Source organism: Lontra canadensis, unplaced genomic scaffold (genome assembly GCF_010015895.1).
Source record: "Lontra canadensis isolate GAN:19392208 unplaced genomic scaffold, GSC_riverotter_1.0 scaffold49, whole genome shotgun sequence".
In the NCBI taxonomy this organism is placed as follows: domain Eukaryota; kingdom Metazoa; phylum Chordata; class Mammalia; order Carnivora; family Mustelidae; genus Lontra; species Lontra canadensis.
In genome coordinates, this window is record NW_022631043.1 from 5,749,166 (window position 1) to 5,765,963 (window position 16,798).

General features: G+C 44.2%; 1 long non-coding RNA gene across 1 annotated transcript in view; it reads right to left on the reverse strand.

Moving 5' to 3' along the window:
* LOC116876992 overlaps positions 1-16,798 on the reverse strand; it is an 89,211-nt gene that overhangs the window by 51,251 nt on the left and 21,162 nt on the right. The window contains exon 2 of the long non-coding RNA XR_004384506.1: positions 5,790-5,876. This is a non-coding gene — a long non-coding RNA (uncharacterized LOC116876992). The remainder of the gene's footprint in view (positions 1-5,789; positions 5,877-16,798) is intronic.

Here is a 16,798-nt window from a genome sequence, read left to right on the forward strand (position 1 = left end):
GGGATCCCAAGAGAATGAGTGTCAATCAGCAGATGCTTTTCAGGTATCTTGGTGCTATTATCCCATTGGCCAAACATATCATTTGGCCACTCCAGATTCAAGGGGCAGAGAAGGACCTTCACTTCTTGGTAGGAGGAGCTTTAAAAAGTGATATAAATATGAAGATACAGTGAAGGGACATTTTTGTGGCCAGTGTTACGATCTACCACACTTAGGCACATGGGGATTAGTTTAAATTCACTGAGATTTCCCTGTGAAAAGTGAAGACCGGGTCATGGGGTGGGGAGAGGATAGCAGAAGAAATAGGGGGCTAACAAAATGTGACCACAGTTTTCACAAACTTAAAGAGATATTCATGGATAAGAAGATTTGCATATGTTCTTAATAGGTTCAGCTGAACTATATGCTTAATGGCACACGTCACATGATGCAAAAAGGAGAACATTTGAACCATTGGAGCTTCCCATTATAGGTAAAGAGGAAGGGAACAATACTGAGTACCTACAGCAAATCAGACATTATAACATTTTCCATTGAATGCTCTCAAAAATCCATCCCCTTTCAAATTTTTAGAAGAGAAAGGAAGTCTCAGAGGAGTTGAATGATTTTAATAAACTCACAGAACTAAGAAATGGCAGATTAGGATTTGAACTCAGATCTCTGACACAAAAATCCAAGTCTTTTGACACTATGTCATGCTGCTTTTAGGCTCTTTCAGGATAGAAGGGACAGAGGCACACCCGGGTTTAGCATGAAAAAAAATTTTTGTGTTAAGGATATATGAGGAAGTGGCAGGGCTGAGAAATGTCTCTGAAGCCCCCCTACTCCCTCACCCACTGGCTGTCTCTCTAGCCTCTTCTTGGTTTTCCTTACCCTCCCACCATTAGAAATCAGGGACCCCAATCTCACTAAGATATGCCATCTTATGGGCTTATGAATGCATTTGTTTAGGTTCATTTATAAGCCTGAGACTTACCCTGCAATGGTTGTATTTTAAAGACTGTACTGGAAACCAAGATGTCACAACAAGAGCTACTTTAGTGCTTTGTACATTGCTCCTGGTCCTCACCAGATGTCCACTAAGTCAGTACAATTATTACCATTTTACAGATTTTAAAAACTGAAGTTCGGGATTCAAATCCAGGCCAAACAAGACCAAAATAAGTTCTTTTCCACAAAACTACACTCTCTCTTAAAGGGTTTGATGTTGGAAGCCTCCCAGGCAACATGAGAGTGGGTGGTAAAGAGACTTTTTATCAAGTGGGCTTTCCTTAAATTATACCGCATTCTACCCAACCCGATGCATGAGAAATTCTGGTCTTCCACAAATGAATTAAATCTGATCATTTTGCCATTAACTTTAAAAGGATTTTACAGATTCTTAAAACTTTCCCTATTATAGAAAATTTCAAACATATGTAAAAAATAAATCAAATAGCATTATGCACCCCCATGTACTCATCATCCAGCTTCAATAATTTTCAACATATGGTCAAACTTATTTCTTGGCAGATTTCTAAGAGATGAATCCCAAACCTATATGGTTGATAATGAGCTGCTTCAGCTTTCCCAAAATTAACAGCCAAAGGGTGTTGGAGCAGGAAGGCCCCCCAGCATCATTTGGGATGAGCAGCCCTTTTTAAGGGAAAAGGTTAGGGTGAAGAGAAGACCTGTTTAAAGTCATGCACTAAGGGAATAGAAAAGAAAGGATTAGAACCCCAGGATCTCCTGGTTTCAAGCTCAGAGCCCTTCCCCACAGACTGGCCTCTCCAAGGCATCAGAATGTTTGCTTGGTGCCCACCTCCTAAGCAGTCACTGACACCTCCAGAGGAGAAAGAGGAGGTCAATGTGGATTGATTTGGCCTCCATCCAGCAGGCTCAATGGACTTTGTCAGCCATGCCCTCCTCTGACCTTCTTACTCTTTCAAGGGTAATTAACCAACCAAATGGGTTCCTCCTGCTGAGACTTGGCATCCAAATAATCACAACGCTCCCCCCACCCCCGCAATTGCTGGTGACCAAATCACTCCTGTGAGGTCCCACTTGGTCCTCCAATGTCATGTCCTTCATCACTCGGCTTTTCTTACTTAAAAACTTGGTGCCTCACAGCTATGGCAGTCTTGTGAGGAAGCAGTAGACTTTGCAGTCGCAAGTGGATTCCAGTGGCATATTTCCTGGTAAGAAATGACCTCCTCCCTGGAGTGAAACCAAATTAATAGGAGATTACATAGTGCATGGGCATGATGTAGAACGGTCCATTCTCAAACTGTAGCTACATGGCGGCTTGCTAGGGGCATCCTGGAAGCCATGGGATAAACATCTTCCAGACAAGAATATCCTGTTTTCACAACAAAGACCAAAGCTGGAATGTCTTAAATGTGAATCCCGTGGCAGACACTATGATTAGTACATTACAAGCATTAATTCATCTACTCTTCCCTTTAACCCTAGAGGTACATATTATTGTTTTCCCCAGTGGGAAGAAACTGTGTAACAGAGAGATTAAGTAAATTTTTGGAAGTCATACCACTATTAAACAGTAGGCACTGTTAATCAGAATAATAGGGTTTAATAGGGCACCTGGGTGGCTCAGTCAGTTAAGCCTCTAATTCTTGGTTTTGCCTCAGGTCATGATCATGGGATCAAAAACCACATCAGGTTCCATGCTCTGCACTCAGCACAGAGTCTGCTTGGGATTTCTTCTTTTCCCTCACCCTCTTTGTCTCTGCCTCTCTCCCCACTCACAAGTGCTCACTCTCTAGCACTCTCTCTCTCTCTCTCTCATTTGCTTTCTCAGATAAATAAATAAAACAAAATAAAGAATACTAGGGCTTAAAATACTGTCTAAACTCCAGAAATGAGATACCACATTAATAAGGTTATTACTGAAGCCAAAAATAATGCAAGGTAACCATGGAAAAGTATAGGTCAGTATATATTCAAGTTCCTAACTGGTAGTCCAGTGGGAAAATGCTAAAGGAATTAAGAAAGTAAAAAAAAGCAATAAATTTATCAGAGAGGACTTCGAATGGGACAGAATATTTGAAGAGTAACTACATTTACAAAATACTTTTTCAGCTCCTTTCTCTTCACCTTGACAATGGCCTTAATGTGGAAATTATCACAAACCCATTTGCAGATGAAGAAACCAAGGTTCTTAGGGGTATGTGATTTGCTAAGAACCAGAACAGACATTAGGACTGACTTCAAATCCTGAACTTTTCTAGTCCATCCCAGTAGAGCTCATTGTTGGTATATTCCAACTTCTCAACAAGGTGTCTCAATTCTGGGCCCACGGAAGGGGGTGATCATATGTCCCTCTTTGCTCAGCACAGTCCCAGTTTATACCTGTGTCCTACTACAATTCGTGATGATAGTACCCTCTTTTGTTTTCAAAAAGTTCTGTTCCTGGGGGCACCTGGGTGGCTCAGACATTAAGCGTCTGCCTTTGACTTAGGTCATGATCCCAGGGTCCTGGGATTGAGCCCCATGTTGGGCTCCCTGCTCAACACAAAGCCTGCTTCTCCCTCTCCCACTCCCCCTGCTTGTGTTCCCTCTCTCACTGTGTCTTTCTCTCTGTCAAATAAATAAATAAAACCTTTACAAAAAACGTTCTGTTCCTGTTTGGATGAAAAAATTATAAAGCTGCCCTAACTCTGAACAACACCTTGCTAACACCTGGACCTGCATGGTGGAGCAAAGTGCCTACAAACTTCCTCCCTCCCAGGGACACTGCAGGAGAGTTCTTACTGAACAGTATGAGCCACAGATGAGACTAAATTTAGGACAACGTGCAGAAAGACTTTCTAGTTTATTCCTCCCCTTCTCATCTTCAGTCCCAACTGACTGTGGCAGAAGTGACTATTCTCTGAGTAGAAGGTGCAGGAAGAAGGGAAATAGGAAAAAAGGAGAAGAAAAACCACAAAGGGCTATCTGTCCTGTCCTGGCTGCACACTTGAGTTCATTAAATATCTGGGAGTTAAGATTTTTGTGACTAGTCACCCAGTCCCTCTATGTCACCAAGGTGACCCAGGTTCCTCCAGCTCCCAGGACATTTACACATCATTCCCACCATCATTCTGAAAATCCATGATGAATCTTGGGGCTTTCCCTAATTTCCCCAATTTCCAATTGGGGAAGATTGCTTTTCCCCAATTCTCAGTCTTTCCTGCCACCCACCCTTTGATCAGGTCTACATCCCAGTTCTCAAGGGATAGACTTGTCCAAGTCCAGTGCAATGGAATGAAAGAGCAGAGGCTTGGGGTCCAGCACACCTGGGGTTGAATCCTGGCCATATCCCAAGTCAGCTTCATGGTCCATGCACCAATATCACTTTTCCTGCCCAAGGGAAGAAGACCCAACTGCCTGTGCTTGGATTGGAGGCTATGGCTCTAGGATGTCTTGGGGTAGTCTGGCAGTCTGTCTGACTAGAAGCCCAGGTAGTCATGGAGTTCACCTCAGTGCCTTCATTTGGAATGAGTAATAGTTAATAATAGCATCTTCCCATATACCATCTGTAGAAGGCATTACAGATTCAACGTTCTCTGGTCCTGTGAACACAAGTCAGGTGACTCTACCTTACTTGTTATGGAGGAGGGGAGGAGGTAGGCAAGAAGATATCAATGCCTTCCTCCCTTCTTTCTTTGAGATATTTAGGATGGGGACCAAAACCTAGTCAAGCTATGTTTCAAGAGGTATTGTGATATAAGTCTTTGGAATCAGGTAGATGGGTGGTCCAACCGGTGGCTATATAACCCTCAGCTAGTTATTTTAAGCTCCGTTTGCCTCAGTCTCATTGTCTATAAAATGGATACAGTGCCAACTTCATACAGGTATTGAAAAAACCAGGAATATGATTGTGTTAAAAAAAAAAGTGAGCAAAGCATGTACACATGCTGCCTGTAAACAATTCCCATGCCCTCTCCACTCAGTCTCTCACACCAGTCTTCTGAACTAAATACTCAGGGAAGACTTGAAAGTCTTCAACTTGGGCTTCTGACTAGAGGGAGTTCTACCAGTTTTTCCATGTAAGCAAGGAATAAGTGTTCACATGTGGTCAAATCACTGAACTTCAGGAGTTTATTTCTCGTGTGTATCAGTTGCATGAAACAAACCAGTCCCACACTTAGTGACTGCTATGGAATAAGTTGTATCCCTCCAAAATTCAGTAGGATGGTGTTAGGTCATGGGGAGGGAGTGGAAACCTCATGATGGCACATCAGGGAGCTCTCTCTCTCTCTCTCTGCTCTCTGACATGTGAGGACACAGCAAAGTCACCTGAAAACCAGCAAGAGGTTATCACCAGGTACATCCTGGTACCCTGATCTCAGACTTCCCAGCCTCCAAAGCCATGAGAAATAAATTTGTATTATTTATAACGTACATCATCTGTGGCATCTTGTTGTAACAGCCCAAACTTGCTAAGACAGTGGCTTGAAACAATAACCATCTATTGTCTCACCAATTAATAGGTCATGTGTGCATTTTTGCTTATCTGGATAGCCTTATTTAGTCTCAGCTGGGCTCTTTCATTCACCTGAGTTCAGTTGCCAGGTCAGCAGTGGTCTAGATGGTCTAGAATGGATTGGATGGGGATAATTCCACTTTATTCTGGGTGGTTGTTCTTACTTCAGCAAGGTAGTCCAGGCTGATACTCATGGTGGTGACAGAGGTCCAAAAGACCCAGCAAAAACCTGTGTGGCTTCTTGATGACCAGGATTAGGATTGCCCAACATCATTTTTGCCATATTCTATTGACCATAGCAAGTCATGAGGCCGGCCATACTCACGGGGTGAGAAGATAGTCATCTCTTGATGGGAGGACCAGCAGGACCACATTGTGAGAGGTTGAGAATTGAGCCATTTCTGCAGTCGACCTATGGCAGAGAAGTCAGAGCAGCTAGTGTCACCTTAACTGGTACTGTCACAAACAGATGGTGATGACAGAGCCAGGATTCAGTTTCAGACCTGATGCACGTCAAAATCGGAGCCTTTTTTAGGATACCATAATACTGCTTTTAAGGAAAACAAAAACAGCTTTGATGAAATCAATAAAACATCTTAATGCAAACTTCCTCAAGTCTGCAAATGGATGGAAAATTTCTACTCTCCCCCCTCATTATCCAAGGCATCTTTAAGGCTGCTGAAGAGTAGAAGCAGCTTGATTTTGCTCCTTTGCAGGATTAGTTCTTCAAAAAAGGAGTCACCTTCTTAATTAGTTCTAATTGGATGCATGATTCATGTTAGATCACAACAAAGCCAAAAGTTGAATAATTTGAGGAGGATTCAGGAGTCATTGGCAACAAAGCAAGCTTCTTGGTTACCCAGATTTGGGCTATTCTGCCTTCACCTGAGTTGCCAGGTAGTTGACTTTGAATTCCAAAAGTAGGCTTATCTTAAGAGAAATTAGAAACCCCCTCCATGTACTTGGTGGGCCTCTTCATGGAGGGGTTGTAATTTCCTTCACTTTCTGGGAGTGAGTGGCCCTAGTTGTCATGAAAAGAATCAGGTTTATCCACTTCTCCAGCCAAACAGGAACTTCAGGCATCCCTTGAAACTCCTGCCTTTGTCCCTGTCAGTGATACCATCAGAGAACATGTGACTTAGAGACACCTGAATATTACCTTGTCCAATTCCACCATTCTATAGAAGGGAAAATTGAAGTCCCATGAAGAAAATCTATTGAGCCAAAGCTATCAAGCTATCGAGAAGTAGAACCACACTGGTGCCTGGATGAAGGCACCACCTGTAACAGAGGAGGCACGGTCTCTAGGTCGACAAAACCTGATCTAAATTCCAGTCACATCGCCCATTGTGCTGTGTGACCTTAGATGAATACCCAACCTCTCTATGCCTTAGGGTTTTTTTTTAAAGATTTTATTTCTTTATTTGAGAGAAAGAGAGAGAGCAGGGGGAGGAGTTGAGGGAGAGGGAGAAAGAGAATCCCAATCAGACTCCAAGCTGAGCATAGAGCCTGACATGGGTCTTGATCATGACCGAAGCTCAATCTGAGAGTCAGACACTTAACCAACTGAGCCACCCAGGTGCCCCACTGTGCCTTTATCCTGTTTTAAAAGGCATGGAGGTCATTGTGACATTCAAGTGAGATAACATACATATAGTACCCATCGGGTTTTCTGACACATAGCAGGTACTCAGCAGAAGATCGCTATTATACAACTCACAGAGCCAGAGTGAGAATGGATGTAGTGATAGGAAGCAAGGGCTGTGGATATTTTCTAAGTTATAGTAGACAAGAATGACTTCTCCTGAAATCCATTCTTGAAATTCGTCTCTTGGATAGAATGTGAGTTCCACAGAGAGCAGGAACTTCATCTATGTTATTCACTGCTGTATTCCCAGAGCCTGGCTATGGAGGACAATAAACACTTGTTTAATCAATGGATACATGACTGTTAGGTCACTGGAGTAATGGATCGTGCAAGTGTGATTCTTTTCTTTTCAGGGGTAAATTAGAAACACAAAAGATATGCCATTAGTAAGGCTCCCTCTCCCACTTTCATCAAATTGACACATAAAGAAGACAAGCAGGGTGGCTCACATGCTAAGCACAAGGGGCTCAGACCAGGGAGTCCCGGAGAGAACCCCAGCTCTATCATCCATGCCCATGTGACTTTAAATGTGCTATTTATTCTCTTCAGATCTCCATTTTCCAGTTACATGACGGGAATGGCAAAAGTTCCTCTTTCAAAGGATTGGTATAAGTAACAAGGAGAGCACTGAAGCTTGTTTAGCTTAGAGCAGGACACAGGGTGAGGGCTCCATCAATGGGAGCTCAACTGGCAAAAATAAAAACATCACAGCATTCCTACCACCCTGTTAGAGGGAGGTGAGGCTAGCTCCTATATTAGGTTTCCCAGGTAAGCTCATGGAAGAACACAGACCATGGAAATCCTCCCAAGTCTCCCTTGACCCCCTGCATGTCCACGCCAGCTCTGAGACACAGAACCTTAGTCTATGATATAGGCCATAGGCCACAAGGTGTTTATAGGATGGAAGCCAGATAGGGAAAAGGGAAGAGAAATTATCAGTAAAGGGCACCATTTCTGTGCTAGGCATATGCTTGTGTGTTATGTCCCCTTTAAAATTATGGATAAGAGAGCCATGTCATTGAGATCCTTTTTCACTTGCCTTGGCCAGCAGGAGGCAAATAACTTACTTCTTGGCCCACTAATGATTGCTTGTGATTCCTAGGTTTGCAAATTTATATATTTTCTGTTTTTCAAACTTATCTCGCTTGTTTTTACTGAAGTGTAATTTACATACAGTTATGTTAGTTTTGGGTGTACAATACAGCTATTCAAAATTTTTATACAACACCAGTGTTCACTTCAATCAGGATACCCTTAATCCCCTTCACCTATCTTACCCAGCCCCCACACAAGTAAATCTTCCACTATTTGCAGATGACATGATGTCATATACAGAGAACTCAATTTTTTCTTTGTTTTCCTTTTCTTTTTTACTATATAAATCCTAACAGAATACCTCAAATACTTTGTGAAGTAAAGATAGATATTAATCAATCAATAGTTCCATTTATCCTCTCAATGACACCAGAAAAAAACCATCATCATCTCTATTTTAGGTAAAAAGTAATAGTCTCAGTGAGACCTCACAGATGTCAAACATGACAACCCACATCTGGCTGACCCCAGGGCCCTCTCCCTCCACTGTAGCAGGACCCTCCCACTCCGATCACTGGATCCCCTGCTCTCCTGGACTCCATTGGCTTCCTCCCCTCTTTGTGCAGAAAACCACTTCCACAGTCAGGATTATCCACTTGGGGTAAATTCTCAGAAAACAAGTAATGGAGTCAAAGGCTATGAATTTATTATAGGTCTTGCGCAAATGTTGTGTAAAGGTAGCCACCACGTTCCTGAGACCAATGGAGGAAACATGATCTGTGAGAACCCATGGGTCTGGCTGTGGTGGGGCCAGAACCATGGCCAGTTCCCTCCACTCAGATGGAGCGAACCGGATAATCAGATGGAGTGAAGATGGAATCCAGGGTCACTGTCTCCCACATGTGCTTGAAGGACACAGTAGCTTCTTGCCTTTTCCCAAAATCCTCCCAGCCAATGTCATGGTGTTCTAGGCACTGGCAGCCATCATTCAGCCTTCCAGCTCACAGTTACCCAAGAAAGGCAAGTGAGCATCAGCACACTGGTTGGGACAAGCTCATCATCCAACGCAAGCACCACCGTCCCATCAGAGAAGCCAAACTCTGGGAAACAGCCCAGGCTGGGGCAGGGAGGGAGGGCCACCATCTCTCCCCCAATGACTCTGCTTGATGTCAAGCACAGTAGTCCCTTCCAACAATAAGAGTGAGCTCAACAGGACAGCATAAACCACATGCTACACAGGAGACAGTACCTCAGACTGCTGCCATTGCCTTTTATCCCCTTTAACCTGCCCTAGTCTCTATTTCTTTATCTGTCAAATATTGGCAATGAGACGTGGCAGCAGGGCTGCTATGGGGCTTAAATGATATAACTCGGGCAAAGTGTCTTCATCATCCCCCACATATTATCAGGGTTGATAAATGTAATTTGCATGCATTAATCAAATGTGTATAGCATTTTACATTTTACAGTTTACAGTAGGAGTTCACGTTAAGGTCAGTTCCTGTGGTTTCAGTAAGCAACAGGCTTTGGTGGCCTGAGACTAATCCCAGGTGGGAAATAAGAAAGAGGGTAAAGGTCAGAATAAATTGACTCCAGCTTTTATTCTACTGCTCCAAGTCCTAGGGTGACTAGATGTCTCTGTTTGCCGGGGCAATCCAGATTGCTGGGGTACTCCTACTATGTTGGGGTGATATTTCATGGTTCCCCCTTTACTCCTGAGAGTGGACTAGTCTGGATTATAAACTCCCTGATCACCCTACCACTAGATAAGACAATTCAGTGTTTTCATGAAGAGACATTGAAAAGTGAAGTGGCCAAAAGCTTGAATTCTAGTTTCTGAGTTAATACAGCTTGGTCACTTCCTAGCTGGGTGACCTAGGGCAAACTACTTAGTCTCTGTGAATTTCAGTTTCCTCATCTATAAATTAGGACCCACCTCACAGGCTCACTGTGAAGGTGAAGGAGCGAGTCATATAAAAATGCATGCCTAGCCCAGCAAGCACACAATAATCGTTAGTCAGTGACATTGGTCCTGTTGGAAAAATAATTACTTACTCAAAATGCTTCTGGAATCATATTCTGGCAGGCTCAACCCATCAAAAAGTTCAAAAGTTAAAGGACTCCACTGCCTCATAAATAAATCGAGGGTCACCTTTAGACATACAGTCAGCAGGGGCTTCAGGCATTTCTTGGTCATTATGGATGCCAACCGAGAAGGTTGACACCAGTGAGATTTCGCCCTTGGCTTCCTTCAGAGTCATTGCTGAGGACTGCTGGTGATTGGTGGCCATTCTTTCCACCCCGGGATGTGTTAAATATTTACAGCTGGTCAGTACTGGATGGAAGTCCTCGATGGCTATATAGAACCTGGACTGTAACAGTGCCAGCAGGAGGAAGTTTCCTGTGACCTTGGTTATTCATTACCCTTCTGTGACTCTCCCCTGGTGAGTCTGCCTCTCCTATGGTCGCCCATGCTCCCTGCACACACAAAGAACAGGGGACACAGTCAGGGGGAAGGAAGGATGGCTCTGCATGCTCCAGAATGACTGAGCTGGCATTTCACACATGGGAAATCGGGGCCGTGGAGGAGTGGGCTTGAGGTCACAATGCAAGCTAGTGGGAGAGGAGGACAAGGGCCCCTTTCTGCTATGCTAAGCTTTGTGAAATTCTGTCCAAATGGGCACTAGATCCTGTTCATGACTTTCCCAAATTTTCTCATCCATGGTTTGCCTCTAGACAGGTCATCTGACCTCAATCATATTCTTAGAGACCAAAAGAGATTTCTGGCTTCATTCAAGAGAGGCTATGTGCTCCATACCAGCTTCACAGCAGTGGGCATGCTGTCAATGCCCTCCCCTGCTTGACCAGCCAAGCCCTCTGTAGGTCTCCCATGTCATGAGGCATGCCCCAACAGTGCCCCTACATTAGCATTACACCACCAGCCTTGTGCCCCATGTGCAGGCACAACACCAAAGTGCAAGACACTTGACAATAGGTTTTCATACTCACTGGCTCACCTAACTGGACCCACTCCATGCTGCCACTGTTGGAATGGGCCTTGCTCTCCAGGTGCCTGCTAAGAGGGTCAGGTAACACACCTGGCAATGTGGGAGAATTAACTTGCATTGTATGACCTTTGACCACTGAGAGATGGCAGACGGAAAGGAGCCGGCATAGAACTGCTCTCCCTTTTTCTCCTGAGGGAGCTCTTCCAAGACATATTGTCCCATGTGACCTCCACAAAGCCGTCCTGCATAGCCCAACAAATGGCTGTTTAGAGAGAAGCTATGGGCAGCTCAGTGTCACTCCTTATATCTACTTCCCCTCCCCTGCCTTGGTTCCCATTTTACTCCATAATCTTGCTGCTTTGGATTTTACCCACCAATAGAGCCTTAGCATGTATGTTTTCCTCAGGATCTCTTTCCTAAGAAACCCATGCTGAGACAAAGGCAAGTTCTAGTAAAAAAGACACCAATGTCATAGGGTCACAGAAGGGCTGGGTAACACTAATAATGTAGTGTAACCACATGCAGGCAGGGATTGGTCTGCTTCACTCGCTGAAATTGCCCAAACTTCTAGAGTAGTGCCTGGAGACAGTAGCACTCAATAACTATTTGTGTAATGGGCAAACAATACCATAAATTTGTTCAGGGCTTTATAGTTGAAAAAGTGCTTTCACATACAGGATTACTTCATGATTCCTAAGTCACCCCTGTGATGGATGGGTAAGAAGCACGTCACCTTTTCTGATTTTGGAGAAATGAAGTCTCAGAGTTTGTCCGGGGTCACAGAATTCGCTAGCAAGACCGCCTAACCTTGCAAACTTGAACAAAAGTCTTTGGAGTATACTTCTAGGGTTTTCTCATTCTATTAGTTATCAGGGTCTAAGAACAGGAAAGAGTTTGGGGTAGTGGGTCCAACAAAGCAGTTATTAAAGATTGAGCAACTAGAGTCTGGAGGTGACAGAAGTTCCAAAATTCCATCAGATGGAGAAGTGAGCCCTGCCATCAGAGGAAGGAGGTGTTGTTGTCACTTCACTTCTCTAGCCATGTCTCCCTCTGGTCAGAGATGGTGTCCAGTGCTGAGAAAAGGCAGACTCTGAATCCACTGGTGTAAGCAGGGATACTTCAGAGTGAGGAAGGAGAAATGGGGAAGATATTCAGTTTACAAAATATTCACACATACTATCTCATTTAATACAACCATCTGAGAAGCAAGGGAATGCATTAGCTTTTGCTGCATAACTAATACCAGACTTAATGGCTTAAGACAACTATTTCTTTAGCTTATGATTCTTCAGGTTGAACTGGATAAAGTTCAGTGGCTCTTAGAGGTCTGCAGAGTAGCTGGGAGCTAGCTGGTCTAGGATAGCTTCCCCTGGGATAAGGCACCTCTGCTCCACATGGGCTCTCCTCCTCCAACAGCAGAAGCAGGGGTCCAAAAGAACTAGCAGAAGTATGCATGGTTCCTTGAACCTAAGCTCCATACTGCCTCACTGTCACTTCCACTGCATCCTATTTGCAAAAACAAAGCAAAAAGTCATGCCCTTTCTTAAGGGGTAGGGAAATGGACTCCAATTTTGAAGGAAAAACTTGCAAAGGCACATTTTGAAGGGCATGAATATGGAGAGGTATGGACAATAGTGACCAGTTTGCATTTCACAGTGCTGATGTTATCCTACTTTTAGAGCTGAGAAAAATGGAGTTCCCAGAGGGGAGTGGTTTCCCCAAAGCCACAGGACACGAAAGCTGGAGTGCTGAGACAGAAATCCCAGAAACTTCCTTCCAAATCCAGAGTAGCCAGCGTCCTCCTCAGCCCTCTGGAGGGTCCCCCACACCAGCAAGATTGCCTGGAGACACTCAGGCTCAAGGAGAGGAGAGAAAATCCAAGCAGAAGATCAAGTCCAATATGATAAAGACCTGGAGAAAGATGCCAAAAATTTCTGGAGGAGGCAGAGACCAAAGATTTTTTGCAACAAACTGCTTTATAACAGAAAAGAGAGTATGACCCACTCAAAGAAACACACTCACAGAAAGCAGCTTTGTGCCTGCATGTCTGAGACTACACTGGTGGATGGCTTTTGAGTAGGTATAGAAAGTCACAGGAAGGAAAGAAGTCCCACTCTCAGAGAAAAGTGTGTCTTAATCCAAAGGTGGGAATTGGACCACAGGGTCAGACAGATGCCCTTGTTCTCATATCTGTGGCTGTTTGTGTAGTTTTGTTTTTCTTTTGAATTTTTGTTTTGAAGCAATCAAGACCAATTTTAAAAATTTAGAAAGATTTCTACCTTTCTCCGTTGGAAAGTTGAATTTGTCTTTGGGCACACTGCCCCTGGTTCTGGAAGGATCGTCACAGATTTGCAAATTTAAATAGTTACCCACCCACTGCTCTCAAGAAAACTACCCTTAGTGCTGTCAAGGGTCCAGGAGATGCAGAGATGCCTGAAGGTACTGAGAAGAGGTTGGCTGGAGGTTTGCAGGGGACCATGCCTTGTAGGGAATCCGGGGAGGGAAGGGGAGGAAACAGCAACAGCAGGGATCTCAATGGGATTTAGACCTCTGGACCCTAAGAATGGTGGACTGTGGCAGTACTGGGGTGCTTTGCTACGCATCAAGGGAGAACCCAGAGAGGAGGGCTAGGATGACAATCAGGGCTGATCAGCCTCAAGGAGTACTGCACCCAAGAGTGGTGACAGCCTGTGGATCTCAGGTGGAGACCAAAGCCACACAAGGAGGGCCGGGCAGCCTATGCAGCTACCTGGTTTTAAATGCAGAGTGTCAAAGCATTTTGTGGTCAGAGATGGGGGAGACCCAGGGTGGACTGGACGCACACAGCTCTAGCAGAGCATCCCAAACATAATGGCACTCCATGGGAGTGTGTTGCATTAATTAATGAGGTGAAAGAAATACATGAATAAATAACAAGTCATCAAGAGGAGAGAAACCTCTTTTCTTAAAGGGAAGTGATCACCTCAGAGATTCAACTAGATCAACTATAATCTCTTCTGGCTTCTACGAGCTTCTTCCTCAGCAGGCTCTCCCTTCCTGGTGGCAAGATGGCCAAGAGTGGCATCAAAGTCCTCTTACAGGATCCCAGGGACATCTTGATGCATCTCCTGGGCTTCTGTTGGTCCACAAGTGTATTCCTGAGCCAACAGCTGTGGCCACAGTGAGCAACACTGTCATGAGACCCAGAACACACACAAAATGCAGGTGGATTTAATTCCACAAGCAACAGCAACAACTGGAGGGGAGGAGATGATGGATCTCTATGCAAAAATCAGAGGGTCCTTGCTGGAAAAAGGGGATGTGGAAGCATAAATGTCCACTATCTCAAATGCATGACCCCGGGGTCCTTAGTTAGACTTTCTAAACCCCATTTTGCTATGGACAAAAACATGATTACAGCAAAATCCTTGCCATGGTTTGTGTGTGTTTGTGTGCGATTTGAAAAAGATAGCTTGCACAAAACCCAGAACTGGGCCTGGCAACGAGCAGGAATCAAGAAAGTCACATGAAGTCATTGCTTCCTGTTAGATTCAGTTTCATTTCTGTTACACAGGGATTTACTCCTCTTTCTTTACAGAAACTTGTCAGTAATATCTTTATTAGGACACAAATGTGCCTTGTTCTGAATAAAACAAATGTATCGGCCCCTGCCAAGTTCAGAGGCATCCAAGGTTAGCAGTGTTCTTTAGCACGCACCCCGAAGGAGGGCAGATAGCAGAAGCTCAGGGAATTTTCCACAGGCCTTGAAGAGCAGTCCAAGTTATAAAAAGAATGTTCATGTTTAAAAATTAAATGTTTGGTTTAAATATTTAAATGTTCCATTTTTCCCCCTGCCTGGTTGTTAATTCAGTATTAAAACAGAAGAGGAGTTGATGTACAGCCCTTGACATTGGCCTCCAGGGCTTTCTGTCTAGGAGCTCTCGGTTCTTTCTTCCAAGTAATAATCATTTTAATAGGTCATCATTGTCAGAGCATTTCCTCTATTCCAGAAACAGGATAGGTACTGTGCATGTGTCAACTCTTTTCCTCTTAAGCTCAACTCTGCAAAGGAGCCACGATCTCCCATTTTACAGGCAAGGAGACTGGGAACTGGGGAAGTTACATTGGTTTGTCCAAGATGACCCAGCCAGCTGTGAGAGGTTAGGACATGGGATATTAATCTCAGCCTGCCTGACATCAAAGTCTATATAATTTCAACTGGAAATCATGGGTTGGGAAATCAGACTCCAAACCTGTCAAGATGAAGGACCACATGAGCCCTGAAATACCCACTTTGGCCTCCTCACTGATTGCTCTAAGGGATTTACAGAAATCTGATTAGGGTCCAACAAGGTGCTTGCAAAAGATGAAAGATTGCAAGATTAAAATGAGTCCTTGTTATAAATCAAGTACAGCAACGACAGGCATTTTGAAGTAGCACTTAAAGACACATCATCAGCAAAGTAATGAGATATTTATTGTTTTCAAGATTTACTGGCATTCTAATAAATGCCAAAACTGACATCCGTCAGTGTGGGTGTAGGATTCTGCCCAGAATGATAAGCTGGCACATTCCTCTTAGAATTTAGGAGGAAAACATAAGTGCAGGTGTGGCTCTCAAGATGTGTTGTGACTGGTCAGTCTGTGGTCCTTGTGTTGAGGAAAAGGCCTTGCAACTTCAGAGCTCTCAATGTCAAACCAGGAAACAACCTGAGAACTCTTCTTAACTAGCCATCTATTGTATGGAGGGTAAAATGAGAACCAGAGAAGGGGTGTAACTTAATTAAGGCCTCACAGCAAGTTGGTGGTGAAGGTGAACTCTAACCCAAGACTCTTGCCTCCCCATGCAGAGTTCTGTTAACTCTGCCAGGCAGCTTCTAAGCCCTTCTAACACAAGAGAAAGCATTTTCCAATAGAGGGTGATTGACAAGCCTGCATGTGGGTACTAACTGTGCTGGAGAGGACGAAGTGGGAGCAAGTCCTCTCAGCAGGGTGGAGAGAGGAGAAATCAGAGCTAGAATTCCAGCTTAGGGTGGGGCAGCCCAAGGACCATACTATGGATCTGCAGCAGCCCCAGGGGTCTCAGCAGCTCCAGGAGCCCAAAGAGGAGACAACTGTTCATCTGGTGGTCATGTGGCCACATATGAATGAAGGGGTGCCCAAAAGTCTTTCCCAGCAGGGCCTAAAGATAGCAGAAGATTCAGACATGAGTCCACAGAAGAACATTCTGGACTCATGGATGCCTTGGTCCCCATCACATGCATGCACACAGACATAACACACACACATGCACACATACACAACCCCCAAGCTAAAAGATTGGCTATGAGAGAATTATATTCAAGCCTGAATTAGAGCCCCTAAAGCAGGATTTCTCAATCCAGCACTACAACATTGGGAGTCAGATATTTCCCTGGTGTGGGGGGTGGGGGTGTGGTCATGTTCATTGCAGTTTACAGCAGCATCCTGATCTCTACCTATAAGATGCCAGAACCCCCAACCCCTGTCAAGTGTGACAACCAAAAGTGTCTTAGGCTATTATCAAAGAACTTCCCATCTCTGTTGAGAAATGCTGACCCAAAGTGACGATTAATAACTTTCGGTCTTTGTACTTTTTATGTTGTTTGGAAGGCATCTTCTAACTGACCAAAATACCAACAATAT